Raw genomic sequence first — 16,550 nt, 5'->3', positions numbered from 1 at the left:
CAACATGCGTAGGGCTACAGCGGCTTCCTGGTCATTTTGTTCATACTTGATTTTCAGTAGGTTTTAACCTGGACCCCATCCCCTGGCAATCAGATCGCATGGCCCTGTTGTCAGGCATGATTCAGTGCACCTTCACACAATCCCTTTTTTTTACCTTCAGTTAAAAGAGACAGTTTAAAACGTAACTGTCTTGTAAAGTCTGGCAGTCACAACATTCATCTTCTATTTTCAATTCTCCACTGTTAATAGCCATGTCTTCAGTTGCCTGAACAGCAATCCCTGGAATTCCCTCCATAAATCTCTACGTCTATCTCCTTCTTTAAGATACTCCTTTTAAAACCTATCTCTTTGACCAAGATTTTGACCATCCATCCTAATAATTCTTTGTGTGGTTTGGCGTCGCATCTTTTCAGAGAACCTTCTTGTGAAACATTAAAGGTGTTCTAGAAATGCAAGTTGTTATGAATGCTATTTTCTGGATGAGAATGCAGACCTGATGGGTTGACTTATCAATTCTTCCTCCTCTCTCAATTGTTCAGAATGCCCGAGCCGAAGATGAACAATGCTTCACAATTGATCTTATTTTATCATTCTAGGTCTGAGGTATTCCAGACTTTCTGATCAAGATTAGGAATTTACAGGGCCGTATGTGGCACAGTGGTTAGCACTGGGACTGCGGCGCTGAGGACCCAGGTTTGATCCCGGCCCTGGGTCACTGTCCGTGTGGAGTTTGCACATTCTCCCATGCCTGCGTGAGTTTCACCCCCACACCCAAAGACGTGCAGGTTAGGTGGATTGGCCAGGCTAAATTGCCCCTTAATTGGAGAAAAATAATTGGGTACTCTAAATTTATTTTTTAAAAAGATTAGGAATTTACTGTGTGGTGGTGGTGTGAAACTGAACACCGCAATAGGAGGCCATTCAGCCCCTCAAATCTATTCTAAGAGCTGGTCATTGACTTCAGGAAGCAAAGTGCTGTACACACCCCTGTCTGCATCAACGGGGCCGAGGTGTAGATGGTTGACAGCTTCAAATTCCTGGATGTGCACATCTCCAACAATCTGTCCTGGTCCACCCACGTCGACGCTACGACCAAGAAAGCACAACAGCGCCGATACTTCCTCAAGAAACTAAGGAAATTTGGCATGACCACATTGACTCTTACCAACCTTTACAGGTGCACCATGGACAGCATCCTATCGGGCTGCATCACAGCCTGGTATGGCAACTGCTCAGCCCAAGACCACAAGAAACCCAGAGGGTTGTGAACACAGCCCAGTCCATCGCACAAACCTGCCTCCCATCCATTGACTCTGTCTACACCTCCTGCTGCCTGGGGAAAGCGGGCAGCGTAATCAAAGACCCCTCCCACCCGGCTTATTCCCTCTTCCAACTTCTTCCATTGGGCAGGAGATACAAAAGTCTGAGAACACGCACTAATAGATTCAAAAACAGCTTCTTCCCCGCTGTTACCAGTCTCCTGAATGACCCTCTTATGGACTGATGGACTTGTGGACTGATCTGATCTCTTCACACGTCTTCTCTACTGTGTAGTACTACACTTCTGTATGCTTCACCCGATGCCTGTGTCTATCTATTTACATTGTGTATTTTATGTTTGCCCTATTATGTATTTTCTTTTCATGTACGGAATGATCTGTCTGAGCTGCATGCAGGACAATACTTTTCATTGTACTCTGTACACAGTAATCCAATCCAATACCAGTCAATTAGACCATGGCTGATCTCTACAACAATAATTTTCCCTTATCTATTGCCTTTATTATAATAAAATTCCCTAGGCACCTACCAGAATTGTTAACAGCCAACCTTTGACACTGAATGATGTAAGGAGATATTAGGGCAGATCACCAAAATCTTGGTCGAAGAGTTAAATTCGAAGGAGCATCTTAAATGAGGAGAAAGAAGCAGAGAGGTTTCAGGAGGAAACCCAGAGCTTAAGACTCGGGTAGCTGCAAATGTGACCCTCAGCAGTGTATCAATGGAAATCGGGGATGGCCAAGGGGTTAGAATTGCAGCAATATCCAGGGGGTTGTGAGGCTGAATGAGGTTATAGGCAGGCAGTGAGGCCATGGGGGGGGATTTGAAATCAAATCTCTCTACCCACAAGGTCCCATAAACCCTCTAACAAAAGTCTTATCAATCTCAGTTTTGGCATTTTCACTTGACAAAAAGCATCCTCAACGGCTGTTTTGAAAGAAAAAGTTCCACATTTTCATGGAAATAGGACTGGAAGTATCTGTGGGGAGAGAAAACCGAGCTAACAGGCACGATCTACCAGTTGCCTTGTGCTTGAAAGGCGGCACGGCTGGTATATGTCGGGAGATCCCTCTTCCGGGATCTACCCGGCTCGCCGTGCCTTGAGAAATCTAACGTGGTGTGACGAGACGTCGCAATCTGAATCCCACCCATTGTGGGTGGGATCACTATCTTGCAAATCTGCATATTAGAGCGAGACAGGTAGCCCGACTCTAATGTGCACGCGCCGGATTTACCGAGGCCCTGGCATCTAACCCCTTCGCGTCGGAGACCTTGGCAGAATGCCGTTCAGTGCTGGTCCGTCAGGGACCAGACGGAATGGCACTTGGGGGGACTTCCCAGGGGATTGGAGGCCCCCAGATGGTTGCCCTCTGGTCAGGGTAGCACCCTGGCATTGCTGGTGCTACCTGGGCACCCTGACAGTGCCACCTGGGAGCCATCCTGGCACTGCCAGGCTGGCACTTTTCCCTTGTTGGGGATCGGGCCCGGGGACTCCCTGCACGTGTGTGGGGGGTCCTAAGGTCCCCCCTTTATAGGTGTGTTGGGGCTTTGGGAGGGTTCAGGGATTGTGTGTGGGGTGGGTGGGTGTCGAGAGAAATGGCATCCTGATCTCTTCCTGTACTGAGTAGTTTCCGGCGAGCGGAGCTCCTCCGTACAGGAAACTGGACGAAGTACGACCTTGGAGGAGCTTTCCCCACTGAGGCTCCGAATTGCAACAAAGTCCCGATAGATAGTGTGATGTTTCTCAACACCCGGCTAAACGCGATCGTCATGGGACCCTGTTGCAATTTGGTTCAATTGTGTCCAATGTGACCCGTCTTCGGAGAACTGAAGAGAGTTAGAAATGTGATGGGTTTTATGCTGTTGAAAAGAGTCAGGTAGAACAGAAAGAAAGGCTGGTTGTTCCAGCACTTTCTATTCCAGATTTCCAGCATGTGCAATATGTTGGTTTTATTTCCTGACTTTCATGGCTCTCGCTTAACACCAAGATCACATTCCGTTCGGATCAGGATCAGTCTGATGATTCAAACTGACTCACAAGACTAATATTGACACTTGCCTCCTCCCTAATTTAGCTAATTTGCAGGCGAGTGCCAACCTGATGCTCAACATGAGGAATTTGCACTGGACTTGGGCGGTGAATGGGAGATGTACAATCGACGTCAGATGCAGTACTGACAGAACAGGAGGTTAGTCACAGGGAACTGGCATTGAGACAAATTATAACTCGAGAGAGTGGTGAGAATGGGGCCGCACGGTAGCACAGTGGTTAGCACAGTTGCTTCACAGCTCCAGGGTCCCAGGTTCGATTCCTGGCTTGGGTCACTGTCTGTGCGGAGTCTGCACGTTCTCCTCCTGTCTGCATGGGTTTCCTCCGGGTGCTCCGGTTTCCTCCCACAGTCCAACGACGTGCAGGTTAGGTGGATTGGCCGTGCTAAATTGCCCTTTGTGTCCAAAAGGTTAGGTGGGGTTACTGGGTTACGAGGATATGGTGGAGGCGTGGGCTTAAGTAAGGTGTTCTTACCAAGAGCCGGTGCAGACTCGATGGGCCTATTGGCCTCCTTCTGCACTGTAAATTCTATGTTCTAATGTGGAACTCACTACCACATGGAACAGTTGAGGTGGATAATAGTGATCCGTTTAAAGGGGAGTGGGATGAGGGAAAAATGAATGGAAAGATATTGATGATGGGATGAAGTAGTGTGGGAAGAGGCTCATGGTTTCATGGTCTTCATTCGACATTTAATTCCAGATTTTTTAATGGAATGTCACCATCTGCCATGTGGGATTTGAACTCGGGTCCCCAGGGCATTACCCTGGGCCTCTGTATTACTAGTCCATGAACAATACTATTATGCCACTGCCTCCTCCGAGGTTGCACCTTCTCCAATGCCTCTGTATCCTTTTTGGGCAGCACGCTAGCACAGTGGGTAGCTCTGTTGCTTCACAGCGCCAGGATCCCCGGTTCGATTCCCAGCTTGGGTCACAGTTGTGCGGAGTCTGAACGTTCTCCCTGTGTCTGCTCCGGTCTCCTCAAGTCCCGAAAGACGTGCTTGTTAGGTGAATTGGAAATTCTGAATTCTCCCTCCGTGTACCCGAACAGGTGCCGGAATGTGGTGACTAGGGGCTTTCCACAGTAACTTCATTGCAGTGTTAATGTAAGCCCACTTGTGACAATAAAGATTATTATTTTTATTTTAAAAATTATTATTAAAACTTGCATTTAGGGTTCATAAAATTGCCACTTGTATCATTAAAAGCTCTGTCACTGGTAATTTGGGGATATTTCATTATTTGCTCTGGTACCTTTAAGGCTCAGCATGGGTGGTCCTAGCACTTTTCTCTGGGAGTGCAATGAGTAATTCACAAGAGAACCACATTGAGAAAGGGCAGTCAGCCCATCTCCTAGCTCATCCAAGCAGAATTACCCTCAGTGCTTCCATCACAGCATTTGACTGTCTCAGACCCTGCTTATTTAGGCTTCAAGGATATCATCTCCTTCATCCTGACTGCTGGCGGTTGTTTCTTAATAGAAGGGAGTATGACATTCTTCCATAATCCAACTAAATGAGCCCTCATGTCACTGTTTGTCAAATCTTGCAGAACATTATCATTACGTGTCAAATCGTGTGGTAGATTTGTAAGAACTTGACAGGATTACCACTGGTTACTGAGTGAGAGAAAACAATGAGGAGCCTTATAAGAACAGCAAACTCTGCTTTGTTTTCGGAGAAGGGTGCAACCAGGTGATGTTAGTCAGTCGTTCACAGCGTGATCTCAACCTTTTGGTTGCAGTGATATTAAATTTTGGATCTGCCCAATAAAGCAGCAGGGAAAGTGTCATCACCCCCACGAGGACCAGGGGCAAACGGTCATTGACCTCCCCCTGGGACTCCGAGTACGAGCTTTCCAGGTAGGGGACGGAGGCCAACCAACTGGGGCTTGTTATGAGCAAGGCATAAAAGCAGGCCCAACTCAGGGCCTGCAGAGACCGGTCCTCCCAGCTAGGATTGTGCTGGGAGTGAGATGCTGCATTCATTACGCAGACTGTTGTAAACATGTAAATAAATCCATCTCCGTTAACGCCAACTTTCCCCTGAATTAGAGGAACAATGGACTGAGTGGCAGAAAACACAATATCACGGCCTGGGCTTAAATTACTTTTGAACTGGTTGGTTTTGCAGAATGACTCCGGCATGAAGGTGCCACAACGACAACTTGCATTGAAATGGAATTTTCCATGCCGTAAAAACACTGAAATGCTTTTCAGGAGTGTTATCAAACCTAATTTGATACTGGGCCATATCAAAGGTCACCAAAAGCTTGGTCAAAGAGGTGGGTCTGTCTTAAAGGAGGAAAGTGTGGTGGTGGGAGGTTAATGAGGAGAATTTCGGAGCAGAAGACCGCAGCCGTTGAAGACGTCCATCAATGAATGAGCGTTGAAAATCGGGAATGCACACAGGGCCAGGACTGAATGGGTGCTGAGATCTCCGAACGTGGTGGGGTCAGAGATGATTTCCGAGATGGGGCGGGGTGAAACCATGGAGGGATATGAAAACAAGGACAGGAATTTTAAGAGTGAGACATGACCACAGGTATGATTGGTGAAAAGGATTTGGTATAAGTTAGGATATCAGAGTTTGGGATAGGAGAGCAAATTCGGGCAGTAGAACTTTGCATGACTTTAAGTTTCCAGAGGGTATAAGATGGGAAGCTGGCCAAAGGAGGATTGGAATAATTGATGATAGAGGTAACAGAGGCATTGCTGAGTGCTTCAGCAGTAGATGATCTGTGACAATGGGTGGATAATTTTGCAGGACAAGTCTGCAGCCCCGTGCTTCCACGAGGAAGCTACACTCTCTCCGGGTTCATGAATGAGAGAATCTGGGTTAGGGGAGTGAGTGTTCAGCGTTACAGGGGTGTAAACCATATTCCCATGGCCAGCGTTATCTGTTGGGTTCTGGCATTGAAGTCTAGTGAAAGGTGAATCAGCTACATAAATCCAAAGGGATTTAAACTGAGGAGCTTGCATTACAACACAGATAAATTTGGAAGCTGGGGTGGGGTGGGGGGGGGGGGGGGGGGCATTCAGCCATCTGAACCTCTTCCGCCGTTCAGTTAGATTATGGCTGATCAATACGTCAACTTCAACTGCCCAACTTGGTTCTGAAATGCTCAATATCCTTGCCTTATAAAATCTTGTTTTGAAAATTTCAATTGACTCCCACAGCCTCAACATGTTTTCGGTGAGAATCTATTCCAAATTTCCATTGCCCTTTGTCTGGAGAAGAGCTTTCAGGAGCAAGTCATGTTGCAGCTGTATAGAACCTTAGTTAGGCCACACTTGGAGCATAGTGATCAATTCTGGTCGCCACACTACCAGAAGCACGTGGAGGCTTTAGAGGGGGTGCAGAAGAGATTTACCAGGATGTTGCCTGGTATGGAGGGCATTTGCTATGAGGAGAGGTTGAATAAACTTGGTTTGTTCTCATTGGAACAAAGGAGGTTGAGGGGCGACCTGATAGAGGTCTACAAAATTATGAGGGGCATAGACAGAGTGGATAGTCAAAGGCTTTTTCCCAGGGTAGAGGGGTCAATTACTAGGGGGCATAGGTTTAAGGTGAGAGGGGCAAGGTTTAGAGTAGATGTACGAGGCAAGTTTTTTACGCAGAGGGTAGTGGGTACCTGGAACTCGCTACCGGAGGAGGTGGTGGAAGCAGGGAAGATAGTGACGTTTAAGGGGCATCTTGACAAATACATGAATAGGATGGGAATAGAGGGATACGGACCCAGGAAGTGTAGAAGATTGTAGTTTCGTCAGGCAGCATGGTCGGCGCGGGCTTGGAGGGCCGAAGGGCCTGTTCCTGTGCTGCACTTTTCTTTGTTCTTTGTTCTTTGAGCTCCCCTCCCCCACCCTCTGCCCCGAACATCCTCACTCTCATCTTGAGGTTAAATTGCTGTCAGAGGAAGTGGTTTCGCCTTATCTACCCTCAATGGAAATGTACCTTTGATGCATCCTCATTCTTTATGGCGAGATTCAACATGTACATAAGTAACTAGTTCCACATCCTGGCAAAGAAATTAAAGGCCCGGACGGCAAGGTGGCGCGGCGGTTAGCACTGCTGCCTCACGGTGCTGAGGATCCGGGTTTGATCCTGGCCCCGGGTCACTGCCCGTGTGGAGTTTACTCATTCTCTCTCTCTCTCCCCCCCCCCCCCCCCCCCCCCCCCCCCGCTGTCTGCGGCATGGGTCTCCACCACCCCCACCACCACCCACAACCCAAAGAAGTGTAGGCTAGGTGGACTGGCCCAGAGGTGGCCTTAAAATAGGCAAATGAAGCACAGTCTCCAGATTGCCACTCCTGAAGCACTTTGACTGCATAACAACACTGACTGCACTTGAGAGCTGCTCATTGTTTGTGAAGTGCTCTGGGATATTTCCAAGAAGTGTGATGAAACAGTGTATAAATGCAAGTCCTTTCTTTCATCCTATTGGCAGTCGCAACCACTACATCCTTATTATCATGTTGCTCTTCAGTAGCACAGCAGATAAAATGACAGTTCTCCATCTATTCTCTCGTTCCAGCCATGCTCCCAGCGCTTCATTATCATTACTTTGTAAGCCAGCTATGTTCTGTGCTTGCTTTCTCTTTTAATTCTCCTCGCACACAAACGCAGTGCCTTTTCAGTGCTGTAACGTGCCATGTAGACTGGAGCCTCTGACAAAGTGGCATAATAAAGGTTTGAGATAAAACTTCAAATCAAAAAGCAATCCATCCGTGTAATAGCCATGACCCAGTCTGCAACCCCCTGCAGAATCTGAAGGTTGTGGGTCCCGGGCCCACTCTGGAGACATTGACACTATATTCCAATATTCCAACCTGACCCTTCAGTGCAATACCGAGGGAGGGCTGCACTGTCCAAAGTCAACTCCTTCAGGTGAGATGTTAAACTAAAACCTTCCTGGCCTATCGGGTGGATATAGAAGATTCCAAGACACTAATTTGAAGAGGTGTAGGGGAGGGAGTCCTCCCCACTGTCTTGTCCAGCATCACTGAAGCGGATTCTGGTCATCATCCCATCACTGTTTGCAGCAATTTTCTGTAGGAAAACCGGATTCCACATTTCCGACATTACAACAGAGGTCGTGGGGCGGGATTATCGTTCCTGCGGCAGACTGTTGACGCCGTCGTAAACGTCGGAACGTTTTACGACGGCATCACCTGGCCGCTAGGAGCAGCGATCCTGCACCGCACAGGGGGCCAGCACGGCACTGGAGCGCTTTATGCAGCTCCAGCTGCCGATACGAGTGGCGCGGGTCTGCGCATGGGTGGCGCGGGTCTGCGCATGGGTGGCGCGGGTCCGCGCATGGGTGGCGCGGGTCCGCGCATGGTTGGCGCGGGTCCGCGCATGGGTGGCGCGGGTCCGCGCATGGGTGGCGCGGGTCCGCGCATGGGTGGCGCGGGTCCGCGCATGGGTGGCGCGGGTCCGCGCATGGGTGGCGCGGGTCCGCGCATGGGTGGCGCGGGTCCGCGCATGGGTGGCCTTCTTCGCACCAGCCCCCAGGCAACGTGGTGGAGCCCTACAGGGGCCCGGCGTGGAGGAACATCGGCCCCACCCCCGGGGATTAGCTCTCCTGCCAATCGGTAGGCCCCGATCGTGGGCCTGGCCATCGTGGAGGCCCTGTCCTTTGACTCGGGTCGGGGGGGGGGTACTGGTTCTCGCTGTGAGTGACCACCCTTTGACTCAGGGCAACAGACCTTTGACTCGACGGAGAGTGGTAAAGTCCGGGGTGCGCTGGAAGGTTGCTGTGGGCCCAGTCAGAAGGTATTCAGGGAGGCGGGGGTAACACTGGAAGGGGCTGGTCGGGGGGGGGGGGAAGATTCGGAGGAGACCAGGGAGGGTGGGGGAGAGATGACTCTCGGTAATGGGGGCCTAGTTTGACAGATCAGGGGGTTGACTCTGGGGAGACCGGGGAGAAGATTGGCAAGTATGAAATTCACCTCACGGTGGCGCAGCAGTTGGCACTGCCACCCCATGGTGCCGAAGACCCGGGTTCGGTCCCGGCCCCGGGTCACTGTCCGTGTGGAGTTTGCACATTCTCCCCGTGTCTGAATGGATCTCGCCCCCACAACCCAAAAAGAGGTGCAGAGTGGGTGAATTTTCCAAGCCAAATTGCCCCTAAATTGGCAAAAAATGAATTGGGCACACTACATTTGTTTTAAATTAGCTATACGGAGAGGTTGAATAAACTTGGATTGTTTTTGTTGGAAAGACGGAGGCCGAGGGGAAACCTGATTGAGGTCTACAAAATTACGAGAGGTATAGACAGGGTGAATAGTCATTAGCTTTTTCCCAGGGTGGAAGGCACAATTACAAGAGGGCACAGGTTCAAGGTGAGAGGGGGAAAGTTTAGGGGAGATGTGCGGGGAAAGTTTTACACGCCGAGGGTGGTGGGTGCCTGGAACGCGTTGCCAGTGGAGGTGGTGGAGGCAGACACGTTAGCAATGTTTAAGATGTATCTTGATAGACACATGATCGGGCTGGAAATGGAGGGATATAGATCGTTTGGGAAATAAGTAGCAGGCCTAAATAAGGAATCTGGATTGGCGTAGGCCGAAGGGCCTGTTCCTGTGCTGCAATGTTCTTTGTTCTTTGCTCAAAGCAGAGGAGACAGAACAGAGCGAAGACGAGAAGGAAGAGCAGAACCCGAATGAGGACGAGAAGGAAGAACAGAGTGGAGATGAGGAGAGGGAACAGCAGAGCGAGGAGCCAGAGAGAAAGCAGAGCAAAGAGGTGGAAAAGCAGGAGAGGGAAATGAGGTGGAGGAAGAGTTTTGAGCCAAACATGAGACACCTGCAGAGAAAGGAGTTGAGAGGTTGACAAAGGGCGGGAATCTCCGTCAGCTGACACCAGAAGCGGAAAACATGATTGGGCGGGGAATCGTTTTTGACGCTGGAATCGTTTTTGACTCCGTAATCGTGGCGGCCGCCAGTTTTACGCCAAATCGCAATTCTCCATTGCCTCGGCAGTGGCGTCAATGCGTTCCACTCCGTACAGTAAACGCCATTGGCGTATAATTAATGGTCCTGACCCGGTATTCTCCGGGGCCTCTGCGATTCTCCGCCTCCACTGGGGCAGATTCCCGATGGCGCGGTTCACTTGTGCTTTTAAAAATCGGGAAACTGGCGTCATGGCTGCTGAGAGAGAGCGAGGGGGTACGGAAAGTGTCCAACATCGCCACAGTGTGCTGACAGTTGGGCTGGGGGGGGGGAGTAGCGGGGGGGTGGCCAGGAGGTGGGCTGTGGGGTCGAGGTGGATGGACACAGAACACCATTGCCACAGCCGACAAGGTAGCCACGCAGCTGCGCACGTCACTGACAGTCCACTGTGAACTTAGGCCCACAGACGTTATGGCCCCCCCCCCCCCCTCAACCACAAGGGCAGCCCTCTAGGTGCCCTCTGGCCCCAGCCGACCCCACGGGATGGCTGCGCTCCAGTGTAACCAGTGCCATCTTGTTGGCTGTGTCATGTGGGAGTACCTTAAAGAAAATAATGATGTCAGAGAGTGGGTGGAGCTGAGTTCAGTTCGGCCATTTTCAGGTTAGTTCTGGGTTTTAGTTTCAGTTTGAGACAGCAGCTTGGGTGTGACTTTTTTTTGGCTGTGAGCTGCATGAAGAAAAAGCAAGGTGCTGGAGCTGAAGTCAACCAAGCTGATATATCTCTGCCATCCAATAGAAAATATATATTAACTGTAACCTGGTGTGTTACTGCTTTTGTGAAGGTGAAGTCTTTTGGATGTGTAAAGGAACAGTTTGCAGGATTGGGTAGCGTTGTATTATTTTCGGGGTTATCTTATGAAGTAAGGGGTGTTGAGCACACCTGGGGAACAAGTCGTGTGCTTCAAAAGCAACAATCCATTAAAGGTGGAGGTTGGTTGAACTCCATGATACATTTTGGGGTTCTGAAAACACCTCTCCCATAACAGCTGGGATGGTGTGTGTGGGGAGTACAATGTGTATGTGCGGCTGGGATGGTGTGTGTGGGGAGTACAATGTGTATGTGCGGCTGGGATGGTGTGTGTGGGGAGTACAATGTGTATGTGCGGCTGGGATGGTGTGTGTGGGGAGTACAATGTGTATGTGCGGCTGGGATGGTGTGTGTGGGGAGTACAATGTGTATGTGCGGCTGGGATGGTGTGTGTGGGGAGTACAATGTGTATGTGCGGCTGGGATGGTGTGTGTGGGGAGTACAATGTGTATGTGCGGCTGGGATGGTGTGTGTGGGGAGTACAATGTGTATGTGCGGCTGGGATGGTGTGTGTGGGGAGTACAATGTGTATGTGCGGCTGCAGCTTGTCAGCTTCCTGAGTGTCAATCAGGGACCCGGCGAAACCCGCACCGTTTTTCATTGGGAATGATTGTGTTCCACGTGGTGCCGGTGCTAGCCCCTCCGCAGTCGCTGAATCGGTCCAGGTGCGGCGTAGGTTTTGCTGTCGTGGAAGTCCATGAATCTTGCCCCGTCGTCAACACTTAGCCTTGGGAACAGAGAATCCGCTGAATGAGTCTGAATTGACACTTGACACAACCCAGTTGGGGCTGGGTTAGCACAGGGCTAAATCACTGGCTTTGAAAGCACGGTTCAATTCCCGTACCAGCCTCCCCGAACAGGCGCCGGAATGTGGCGACTAGGGGCTTTTCACAGTAACTTCATTTGAAGCCTACTTGTGACAAGCGATTTTCATTTCATTTCAATGAAGTTACTGTGAAAAGCCCCGAGTCGCCACATTCCGGCGCCTGTTTGGGTACACGGAGGGAGAATTCAGCATGTCCAATTCACCTAACAGCACGCTTTTCGGGACTTGTGGGAGGAAACCGGAGCACCCGGAGGAAACCCACGCAGACACGGAGAACGTGCAGACTCTGCACAGACTGTGACCCAAGCCGGGAATTGAACCTGGGACCCTTGCGCTGTGAAGCAACAGTGCTAACCACTGTGTTATGGTGATGCCCACAGTTACATCAGATAGAGTTACATCAGCGAATAACCTCTGCAAGTGTTAGGAAAGATCTTGAGACTGTCCACAAGGCTTACTCACTCTTCCAACTTCTTCCATCGGGCAGGAGATACAGAAGTCTGAGAACACGCACGAACAGACTCAAACAGCTTCTTCCCCACTGTTACCAGACTCCTAAATGACCCTCTTATGGACTGATCTCATTAACACTACACCCTGAATGCTTCATCCGATGCCAGTGCTTATGTAGTTACATTGTATATGTTGTGTTGCCCTATTATGTATTTTCTTTTATTCCCTTTTCTTCTCATGTACTTAATGATCTGTTGAGCTTCTCCCAGAAAAATACTTTTCACTGTACCTCGGTACACGTGACAATAAACAAATCCAATCCAATCCACAAGTGACCAACCCCCTGACTGACTCTGTGGACAGCTCCATGGTGCTGAGACTGAAGTGTTTGAATGACAGTGAGAGAATAGCTTGCGTTAGACCAGAAGACACAATTGGACATATTAAGAGGACCACTTCCCCCATCAGGAACACCAGATCTGGCTGATGTACCAGGGTCAGCTAACGACACACAGACCCTCTCTTCGCTTTACATCATTAACAACTGTGTTGTGCATTGCCACATCTCGCAGAATGCCAATCCTCCCTCTCCTACAGGGAGTCACGCAGCTGAGCACACTGAGACCACCCGGCACAATGGTTAGCACTGCTGCATCACAGCTCCAGGGACCCAGGGTGACTGCCTGTGCGGAGTTTGCACCTTCTCCCCGTGTCTGCGTGGGTTTCCTCCGGCTGCTCCGGTTTCCTCCCACAGTCCAAAGGTGTGCAGGTTATGTGGATTGGCCATGATAAATTGCCCCTTCGTGTCCAAAAAAAAAAGGTTAGGTGGGGTTACTGGGTTATGGGGATAGGGTGGAGGTGTGGGCTTAAGTAGCGTGCTCTTTCCAAGGGCCGGTGCAGACCCGATGGGCTGAATGGCCCCCTTCTGCACTGTAGATTCTCTGAAAACATTGGCGTCCTCATGCTGCCTGTCTCGTTCCTCGTGCTTTCGGTGCTGTGGTATTTACCAGATAAGCTATCGGCAGTTCTTCACCCCGTCCCGCCACCATTTCGCTTGCTGGCATCACCATTCTGTTCAGCTTTGTGTCTTTTGGGGTTTACAGGAGGTGAGGTTTCATCCACCTCCAGATTTGGGACCATGTGAGGGACACGAGTCTTGGGACTGACCGAAACTCTGCTTTTTAATCAACAAACTCGAAAATAATTTGGAAGTTGCGACAATTAGATTATCACCATGTGACTTAACCTTTTCGATGGAGCTGTGTTTTAATAAGATGACCAATGTGGTGTTCTCATCTATAAAGCTCTTTGTACCTTGGGTGAAAAGAAGCACTTTGGGCTAGAGGCATGTCAACACTGGCCCCATGTGTAGGAATCATGGGTTTATGCCGGGAAAGATGGATGCGATGTATGGTAGGTGGTACAGGAAAGGGGTAGATTGGTTGAGGGACCTGTTAATTGAAGGAAAGTTTGCGAATTGGAGGAATTACATGGGAAATGTGAGTTGCCGAGGGAGAACAAATTTAGATACATTCAGGTTCAGAACTTTGCAAGCAAGGAACTACCATTGTTTCCTTAATTTCCGGAACGGACACTACTGGAGAAATTGTTGACTCGGGACGACATGGGAGAGGGGAAGACTGGAGACATTTTTAAGACCATAAGACAGAGGAGCAGAATTAGGCCACTCGGCCCATCGAGTCTGCTCCGCCATTCAATCATGGCTGATATTTTTTCTCATCCCCATTCTCCCGCCTTCTCCATAACCCCTGACCCCCTTATTAATCAAGAACCTATCTATCTCTGTCTTAAAGACACTCAGTGATTTGGCCTCCACAGCCTTCTGCAGCAAAGAGTTCCACAGATTCACCACCCTCTGGCTGAAGAAATTCCTCCTCATCACCGTTTTTAAGGATCGTCCCTTTAGTCTGAGGTTGTGCACTCCAGTTCTAGTTTTTCCTACTAGTGGAAACATCCTCTTCATGTCCACTCTATCCAGCCCACGCAGTAACTAACCTGTAATTTTCAATAAGACCCTCCCTTCATCCTTCTAAACTCCAACGAGTACAGACCCAGAGTCGTCAACCGCTCCTCATATGACAAGCTCTTCATTCCAGGGATCATTCTTGTTATGGGTGGTTACTGGGAACTGATGGAAGAAATAAGGAAGAAGAGGCATGAGAGGCGACACGGTGGTGGAGTGGTTAGCACCGCTGCCTCAAGGCGCCGAGGACCCAGGTTTGATCCTGGCCCCGGGTTACTGCCCGTGTGGAGTTTGCACATTCTCCCTGTGTCTGCGTGTGTCTCACCCCCACAACCCAAAGATGTGCAGGGTAGGTGAATTGGCCACGCTAAATTGCCCCTTAATCGGGAAGTTTTTAAAAAAAATTCTTTAAAAATTGGAGTGGCAGGGGGAGTTGGGAATCGAGCTTGGAGGGGCGATCTTGAGTGCGATCACGCACCGAATTAACTCAACTTCATCCTCTGCTAGAATGAGCCTCATCCAGTTCGGGGTAGTGCACAGGACTCGTGACAAGGGGCCGGATGAGCAGGTTTTTCCCCAGAGGTAAAAGGTGAGCATGAAAGGTGAGGGAGGGGATCGGCAAACTATTCGCACGTGATCCGGGAGTGCTGAAAGGTGAGCGGTTTCTGGGCTGCTGTGTTTTGGCACAATATCGGAGATAGTGGGGGTAAAGCTGGCACCGTGCCCTTTGGTGGCAATCTTTGGGGTTTCAGAGGTGCCGGAGCTTTTGGAGGAGATGGGGGGCTGACGTGGTGGCCTTCGCCTCGACAATTCCTATTGAGTTGGGAGATCAGCGGTGCCAACGGGGGTTTCGGCATGGCTGGGAGATCTGGTCAAATCCTTTAGTTAGAGAAAAGTAAATATGCACCCAGGGGGTTGGAAGAATGGTTCTTCGTGAGATGCAACCTCTTGCTATTCCTGTTTCAAGGAAATTTCATTGCTAAAGGGTGGGGTGGAGGGGGGGGGGTGCTTAGGGGTTGGAGGAGGAGGGAATAAGGAGTTACTTTGGGGAGGGAAAAATAGGGAAACATTTTTTTCAAGCTGTTTGTAACCCGTTGCAAGTTGATTACTGTTTGTGAATGTAGCTGCGTGTTTGAAATACAATGGGCGCGATTCTCCACTCCCACACCGGTTGGGAGAATTGCCTGGACCGCCAAGATTTCCGGGGACACCGGTCCGACGCCCTCCCGCGATTCTCCCGAGCGGCGGGAATGGCCCGGTCGAGATTCGCAGGCCGGAGAATCGCCGGAGACACCGAAAATGGCGATTCTCCGGCACCCCCGCTATTCTGAGGCCCGGATGGGCCGAGCAGCCAGGCCAAAACGGCGGGTTCCCCCCGGCGCCGTTCACACCTGGTCGCTGCAGTCGTGGGGGACGGCCTGTGGGGGGGGGGCGAGGGGGGATCCTGCACCAGGCTTCACCTGGAATGTGGGGTGGCCCGCGATCGGTGCCCACCGATCGTCAGGCCGTCCTCTCTGAAGGAGGACCTCCTTCCTTCCGCGACCCCGCAAGATCCGTTCGCCATCTTCTTGCGGGGCGGACTTAGAGAGGACGGCAACCACGCATGCGCGGGTTGGCGCCGGCCAATTCGCGCATGCGCGAATGACGTCCGTTATGCGGTGCCGGCCGCGTCATCTATACGGCGCCGCTTTTACGCGGGCGACAAGGCCTGGCGCGGGTAGATGACGCGGCCCCGATACTGGCCCATTGTCAGGGCCTGAATCGGTCGGGACCGGGGCCGTTCCGCGCCGTCGTGAACCTCGACGGCGTTCACGATGGCGCGGCCACTTCGGCGTGTGAGTGGAGAATCTCGCCCAATATGTTTTGAAAAAATAGAAGGTTCTTTTCTATTAATGGTTGTAAACCGAATAGACACAATCTTTAAATTACAAAGTTGAAGTTTCAAGCTGTTTTCAGTCTAATAAGCCTCTCCCAGCACCACTGTAACTTTCAGACATGCGCACTATGCCTTCCAAGTAACTGCCGTGTGTCAGTCATGGTTTAGTCCGAAGCATTCTGAGGCCGAAGGTTATAGGTTCAGAATGTTCAGCACCCAATCGAAGCAGGTACCGTCCATGCAGGACTGGGGGCGTGCCGCATTGTCAGCGGTACTGTCTTTCGGATTACACTTCAAACCAAGGCCTGCTTTATCATCTGT

At 50.4% G+C, this 16,550-nt stretch overlaps 1 long non-coding RNA gene and 1 pseudogene across 1 annotated transcript in view; both read left to right on the top strand.

Moving 5' to 3' along the window:
- Positions 1-16,550, top strand: part of LOC140385690 (uncharacterized) — a 73,574-nt gene that overhangs the window by 11,096 nt on the left and 45,928 nt on the right. The gene's annotated exons all lie outside the window — the stretch shown is intronic.
- On the top strand, positions 5,867-13,479 carry LOC140428924 (transmembrane and ubiquitin-like domain-containing protein 1; annotated as a pseudogene).

Source organism: Scyliorhinus torazame, chromosome 1 (assembly GCF_047496885.1).
Source record: "Scyliorhinus torazame isolate Kashiwa2021f chromosome 1, sScyTor2.1, whole genome shotgun sequence".
Taxonomy (NCBI): Eukaryota; Metazoa; Chordata; class Chondrichthyes; order Carcharhiniformes; family Scyliorhinidae; genus Scyliorhinus; species Scyliorhinus torazame.
The sequence above is the reverse complement of the archived record's forward strand: the minus strand, read 5'-3'. Positions and strand labels throughout refer to the sequence as shown.